The sequence below is a fragment of the Lactuca saligna genome, chromosome 6, assembly GCF_052625555.1.
Source record: "Lactuca saligna cultivar CGN05327 chromosome 6, ASM5262555v1, whole genome shotgun sequence".
NCBI lineage: Eukaryota > Viridiplantae > Streptophyta > Magnoliopsida > Asterales > Asteraceae > Lactuca > Lactuca saligna.
In genome coordinates, this window is record NC_136422.1 from 167148202 (window position 1) to 167156197 (window position 7996).

At 35.8% G+C, this 7996-nt stretch overlaps 1 long non-coding RNA gene across 1 annotated transcript; it reads right to left on the reverse strand.

Annotated features, from left to right (window-relative positions):
- Positions 1–2009: 2009 nt before the first annotated feature.
- On the reverse strand, positions 2010–3110 carry LOC145001334 (uncharacterized). Its single transcript, XR_013661541.1, has 2 exons — positions 2298–3110; positions 2010–2160 (listed from the first exon to the last, which is right to left on the reverse strand). It is a non-coding gene; the product is annotated as an uncharacterized LOC145001334 (long non-coding RNA).
- Between the last annotated feature and the right edge of the window lie 4886 nt (positions 3111–7996).

A 7996-nucleotide genomic window follows, 5' to 3' on the forward strand; every position in this document is an offset into this window, starting at 1 on the left:
TTTGTCAAACCTCTTACTTACCTATAAGTTCGTATGCATTGGTTAATTGTATTTCATTCTTCATGTTTTGTATCACTTAAAAAATATTATTATTTTATTGATGACTACTTGTACCACTAGTTTAATGATTTGAACGTTTTAAAAAAAATAATATTATTATATTGATTCTATTTAAAGAAATAATGAGATTTCTTTTATAAGATAGTATATATATATATATATATATATATATATATATATATATATATATATATATATATATATACACACACACACTAAGGGAAAATGACATACGATCTATGAAGTTTTTATGGTTGACCTTTTTAATCACTTAAGTTATTTTGTGGCTTTATGAGGAAATCAAGTTCTAGGCAACCTATCTTTTTAGTCCCTTTTACTTGTTTTAGCCGGTTTAGGGGAAACATAGACAAAAATTCGGCCCACCCATCTCTCTCTCCATTAAATAATTGTTACCCAGAAATCAATCATCACCCACATTTTCCTTTGTTCACCAATAATTTATTTAGGTATCAAATTGAATAATCATCTTCATTAGATCGCTAGTATATACAAAATGGGGGGCCTTCGTCTTCAATAGATCTGGAAGGGAATTTGATGCGGACGGAAACAGGAAACAATGGGGTGATTGTTTGTGGCTAATCAGCGAGCACCGGTCGAGGAAGGAAGACGGAAGTAGTAGGCGGTTGCAGTCCGTCTCCATCTTCAACGATCAAGTAAGGAATGTATATTCGAAGTCGCAAAAAAACTCTGATGTTGGCTGGCAATCAAGAGAAGGGGAGGGCGTTAATCTTCGGCGATGGCTGGGAGGTCATGAGGAGGGATGTCAACACTCCAGGGTTGCTCCAGTGACTTCCTTCTTCATCTGGTCCGACCGACTGCAGCACAAGAAGGGAAGGAAGGTTCATCAGAAATTGAACAACAGCAAATGAGAGGTGGTTGTGAGGAGTTCGATCGATCAAGGAGGAAGAAAATCAAAGGAAGAAAGGTGGATTTCGGCCCGGTGGCAGCAAATCCGTTGAAGGGGACGCAACTCATTTTTTCGGTGGTACCCTTGGCATTCTTGATTTCGTCGCCAGCGATCACAAATCAAGGGGAAGGAGTTGAAGGTGGTGACAGGCTAGACGATGGTTGAGGCATCGAAGTTGATGATGACATGGATGCTCCGGTAATCCTCTCGACTGTTTTCATTCTTGTTGTCAATTATGGAGGTGAGTAGCTCACGAAGTGATCAGAGGGTGTTTGGGTGGACCTTCAATCATTATTCTCTGGGGGAGGGGTTTCCATTACCAATGAGTGTGTGTAAGAGAGAGTGATTTAGATGTTGTGGGACCTTTTAATTTTTTTAATTTATTAAAATAGTAAGATAAGTGAACTGGCATAGGGGTAACCAGGTTACCCTTTTGTTTTCTCAAAAAGGATGTATTGGACCCGACAAAACCAAATTTGTTCCCTTAAAAAGCCACTTAAAAAGTTAAGTGACTAAAAGAGTAAACCATAAAACTTCATAGGACGTATGTGTCATTTTCTCATATAGTAATCATAATGCATATATGTTATACAATTAAAATTATATAACAATATGAAAATTATATATATATATATATATATATATATATATATATATATATATATATATATATATATATATATATATATATATATATATATATATATATATATATATATATCATTTTCCAAGTACCACACATCTCAATTTATATGTCATATATGACATTTAAAGATAAAATACTCCATCATCAATTTCAACACAAACATTCAAAATGATTCACACTTATATTTTCTACGAATCTATGATGTATATTTTCTATTAACCTCTAAATTGTACAGCCAAAGATCAAGTTAAAACCAAATCAAATCACAAATTATACACCAATTTACACATCGAAAATATTGAGTAAATCTTGCATTGTACTTTCCTAATATTTCATACATCATATTGTACACAAAAGTTGCACCAAAACCAAAGCTACACACATAGAGATTTTACAATTTTACCCATAAAGTAAACATCTTTTTATACATATGCATAGACAAAGATAACCATACACACAACGTAATCTTCTTTTCAGTTGAAGCTGTCAGGAACAACCCCCTCACATTCATTCTCTTCTTCATTTCCTGTCAATAAGAAACCAACCATACACTCAACACATCCAAAAAAACTACCTATATGTGATGTTTATACAAGTATTGTTCTACACTCTTATAATCTTCCATTCAATCTATTTATACAAAGATATCACATAAAAATTTACATTAGATTTAAGCCATTGAGTTCAATCACACAGCAGTCCATCTTCTTGTTTAGTTTTCTGTCAAGCAAAAGCAACAAAAACACTGATTTCTTCCTTCTTTATTTCATGTGAATCATCAAACCCAAACACACCATTGATTGGTATCAAAAGAAGAAGAAGAAAAAGAAGAAGAAGAAAAAGAAAGAACACAGGACTGCTGAAGCAGCCCCGTCCACTTAGCCACAATCATCGAGACCGAAGAAGGAAACCGAGGAGCTGCTTGAGCAGCCCTCGTTGTACCCACCGACACCGCTGCTTCTGTTTCCTTTTCCCTTCGAGACCTCCAGCCACACCAAGCCCTTTCATTTGCATCCTCCTTCCGAGACAAAAGACCTCAAGAGCCGCTCAAGCAGCCCCTTACTGCCCTCGCTCTACCCTCCTCTCCGGAAAAGTAAAAAGCACCTGTGGCGATTCCTCTTCCCAATGAGAGACAAGAGGCGACGGCCTCTTGTTTTGCTCGCCCCTCATCGCAATTTCTCAATCCCCTTCGCACCTCAGAACCAGATGAGAGAGAACACATGTCGCTTCAATCCTTCTCTTCTTCGTCCTAGTCGAACTCCAGAGACCATCACCGCTTGCGAATCGATAGACGAAATATCAGCAGCCATCCGACCTGAATTCCTTTTTGCCTTCGTGTTTTTTTCTTGACTGTGATTGTTCGATCGCTTTCTTTCTTTTGATTACTTTGCCCGATCAACAAATGACGGCCGGATGCAATTTAAGCCCTAAGTTTAATTCATTTTATAAAATGACAGAAATACTCCCATTATTAAACCCTTTTTTCAAATAAGTCCCAAACCCCCAAACATTTAACCCAATTATTTAAAACAACTTAAAATAAGTCCCAAACCCACAGTCATACTCATTTAATTAATTTTCCAAACAGCCCCTAGCGAAGTTACAAAAAACCCCTAAAGTGCAAATTCATTACAAAACGGTCCCAAGAGTAATTCGTAGTTCAAGAATTGTGGATTTGCAGTTTCACACTACAAGTCTCTCAAAAGAAGTCGAATTCGAATAAACGGAATTCACATTTCAAGGGTGAGTGTTTACGGCACCTTTTAAATATTTTAATTATTTCAGGGGGAAATACATGTGCCTATATATTTTGTTTATACAAACCAATAACTTTTTTATACGAAAATACAATAATCCTAGTTTATAAAAATGTGATTTAACAATGTAACATATCTTACAAATAAACTAGTATACACTTTTCCTATACATATTATGGCTATTTTACCATGAAATAATTAGTCCACACAACAAATGCTAAATGATACAAAAAATATGATTTTTATGTGACATTGTGTATTATATTAAACACGTAATAAAACTTTGTAATATTTCAATGATTCAAGCTATTTTAAATACATAAAGTGTATACATGTACATATGTTCATTACTTTGAAATATACATATTTATAAAAGCGCGTACATTACACTTTTAGATACATACCAAGAATACTCAGCTTTTATAAACTTTATACAATGATATTCATTATACCTAGTGATTTAATCACAATTAAGTTAGGGATGAGATCTGTTCGCAAAATTTTTAGTCAAGGGTTTTTTAGTGAGACATTATTCATTAGCTAAGTCTAAACACTTAGCATACCCACACTACTATAACCGTTAATCATCGGATCGAGATACATATGTATAGATCTATACGGGGTTGACATCCCCAACCGCAGTTGCTAGCTACAACCATGAACGATCAATCGAAGCAGGTAATAGGTGTCTACGATCGTTACCGCAACGTCTAATGAAGCATTGTAGGGGGTACACTCATTCATATAGCTCAGTTATAGGACTCGATATATACATTAACTATATATATATATATATATATATATATATATATATATATATATATATATATATATATATGACCACAAACCATGGGCTTGGTTGTTTTCAAAACTATTTTAAGTATGGTTCCATAACTTATATAAAAGTATATTTTGGTTTTCAAGGATATTCAAATGTTCATTACGAATATCATTTAAAGTGTGGATTTACTTATATAAAAGATACATTCTATCCTTCAAGGTATTATTACAAACATAGTTTATAGTATGGATTTACTTATACAGAAATACATTTTAGCTTTCAAAGACTCATTGTAAACACTGTTTTAATTATTGTTATACATACAAAGTAAATACATTTTAGACTTATTAAAAGTATTATTGTTATTAGCAGAAAACCTATAACTCTCACCAACCTTGTCTTGATCCTCAAAACTACATGTATTCTCAAGAAATCATTAAACAGACATTTAAGACAGAGTGGATTACATGTGACATAGTTTACTAGTTGTTATATTATCCGTATATATATTAAGGCAATTCATGTAGTATTATTATCTGTAATAACATTGTGTTTAAACATTAAGATGAAATACAAATGGTATTTTGTTTATTGTTGTAATTGTGTTATATATTCAGTTTCTCTGTAATCCATGAGCTTAGTCGCATAGCCTGACATGTTCTGCCGCCTCAGCTAGGGGTGTGATAGAGCTACTATATCCATTTACGTTGTCCTTTTGGATGTTTTGGAGTGTTTAGAAGCATAAAAATTTGGTCTTGATCATTATTTCCCATCCACGCATTAGTTTGAATATCTTAATGGGTTAAATGGTTAGGGTTTTGTGTTTGGGCACTTAATAGCCATGCAAGACCATAAAGTTGGAAACTTTTTTGTTAAAGACATTATTTTAGGGTTGGATCTAGATTATGGACAAAAGAGCTTAAGGATTAAGCTCTTAATGAAGAGGAAAAAGACTTAGTCGCAAACGTTGGGTGTTCCCCAGGAACGTTGGGCATTTGTGGTCAGCCATCACTTTTTTTGGTCAACTCATGTACGCCAAGCGTAGAAGTTGAGTATGTTGGGCGAACTCAGCTATATTGACCAAGTTTGATTATTTTGACATTTGGGCTTTAAACAGGATTTGACCAAGTTTGACATAAGAGTATTTTGGGTATTTTGAGTTGTATTTGAGATTGGTCACTATTGATGAATAGATGATGAGTAGAGTCGGTATTCGGAGTTGAGATTTATTCAGCTATCTTTCTCACTGAGAGGTCAGCATTCCTCAGTATACTTGTGGGTCACAAGGCACTAAATGCCGCCCACTAGGTTATGTATCATGATTTATAGGATGATGTTATTCTAGTTATATGATAGATTAGTATATATGTATGATTACCTATTTTTGCTAGATTTAGGTTTATGCTTATATGTTGTATATGTCGACATATTGTGGAGGGGTTGAGGCGGTCCTACTTTGTGCTGAGGGACAAGATACCCGGTGTGGCCCAGATAGGTTGTATGCCTTGCGAGGCGGTCCAGTCAGGCCAAAGGCTCGAGGAGTGGTCTGGATAGGTTGTAGGCCCTGCGAGGCAGTCCAATCATGTTGAAGGCTCGAATAGTTGTCCAAATAGGCTATAGGCTATGCGAGGCGGTCTAGTCAGGCTGAAGGATCATATTTGCATGTTGTTGTATGTTATGTTATGTGATGGTAGTTTGGGGGAACTCACTAAGCTTTGTCTTATGGTTTCAGTTATTGTTTTAGGTACTTCAGAGGATCATGGGAAAGAGAAGGCATGATTGTTCACATCTTCCTGTTTATATGACATTGGATCTTGGGATAATTTGATTTTGAATAATACTTTGGAAACAATGGTTATGTAAACACTTTATGGATTAAATGGGTTATTTTTGAAAAGTTAATATTTATTATGATTTTTGGGATGTTACAGTGTGAGATGCTATTTAACATTTATCTAAGTCTCCACCTAAAAATTAGAATTTTCCTCATGATGGTCTAAACATTTTATTTTGAGAATCTTCATATGCCATTTTACATATCAAGAGTCGTTCTTAGAGTATATTTGGGTGAGCCAGTTTTAGATTTTGATGTAAGAGGCATCGACCACCATCAGAACAAGCTTTAAGTGGGAGAAGACCAGCCGCCAATTCGATCTTTGGTGGTATCAGCAAGGAATTCAAGGAATCAGCAAGGTGGGCATGCCATGTTTAGATACAGGATTTGTAGGGCTCTTTCGTAGTAATAAGGAAATAAGGAATTGGTTTGATCATGGGTGTAAGATCGGTAGTTTTCAAGTTCATACCTTCAAAGTGTGGTCAGTTGTAGGTTCACATAGGAATTGCTCTAGTGCAAGTATGTTGTTTAATTGTTTGGGTACTCATTTCGATAGTTGAGATTTTGTTATTTGTCATCCGATAAAGTCGCCAAGGACTAGCAGTAGATTTAGTGGAAAGTGCTTGGGAATATTGAGCTTGTTGAGATTTTGGGGAGTATTCATCCAATTTTGGAAGGTGTATGTTCTCTAGGATTGGATAGTTACAGAGTGCTAGTTCTTGGAAGCTCATGGTGTCTGAAAATTTGGGTAGTAAGGTTGTAGGATGGTTTGGAATTCCATTAATCTTGTGATTGGAAGAGAGTAGTTGAATCCAAGTGGGGAAGGATAGTTTATACTAAAGGATTGCACATGAAATGAGAATTCAGGTTACCTTGCGCATCAGTGGTGGCGCATGGCAGATATGTGATCAGGTTCAGGTTGAGGGTTGTGTTAGAGCCTTTCTGCCTATTCTTGTATTATAAAGGCTTTGGGACTTAAAGCATAACATGAACCCCTGATTGGGGTATAGTCAAACGAGGCTTCGACCTATGATTTATTTTGATTGGATATGGTGGTTGGATGGTTGTTATGGATGTGTTGTAAGACTACGGGGTATCCGTAGCATTTATTAGGTTGGCAGGTAATGGTTGAGGTGTTGTAAGATAGCGGGGTGGCACATAGCATTCACCTGGTCAATGAGCAACTATAAGGATGTTGCGAATCTTCGATTTGGCTCGTAGTTTTTTCTAGGTAGAGTTAGACCATGGCTTGATGGGTTGTGAGACTATGGGAGGAGCACAATATTAATGGGTTTGAGGAAGGTTGTAGGCGAATCCGGGGCCGACTGTGATGTAACACTACAGTTAGAATAGTTGCATTTAATTATAGCGAAGTAGGTTATTTTCAATCCATACGAAGGTTGATTATCTTGCACCTGTTTGGAACAGGATGGTTGTTGGAGTGTTATATACAAGAAGGCTAAAGTAGCTTTTTCCAGATATTTTATTGGATAGAGTCTCGTACGGTTGTTTGAGAGGATGTTAGTTTCGGCGACTCGTCAGGAATTCGACACTTCATATAATTGGTAGACCTGCTTGGAGCTCAAAAAATATTTGGTAGATTAAAACTGTGAAGGTTTGGGTAGTAGGATGTAATTATGCATTGGTTGGTAACCAATGATTGATACTCGTGTTGTGAGTCGCCTTTGCTTCGGGTATGAGGTTTTAGACATCGAAAAATGCTCAAGTTTGTTCTCTGGTTTCAATGGAATAATTCATGGTTATAGGGGTTTGTCTGGTTCGGGTTACAAATGGAGTTAATATTGCTGTGAAATAATGTTTATGACTGGTTGGAAGTCATACAAGGTATTGGATTTTTGGATTTCAGGAAGAATAGTGATGGTTACTCCTCATCGACTAGAGTAAGTGGGTCACAAACTCTTTATTTGTCAGGGTATGTCAGTTCTGCTAAGATTTGGTTTTTGATTATAGTATTATAAGACATTCGTCT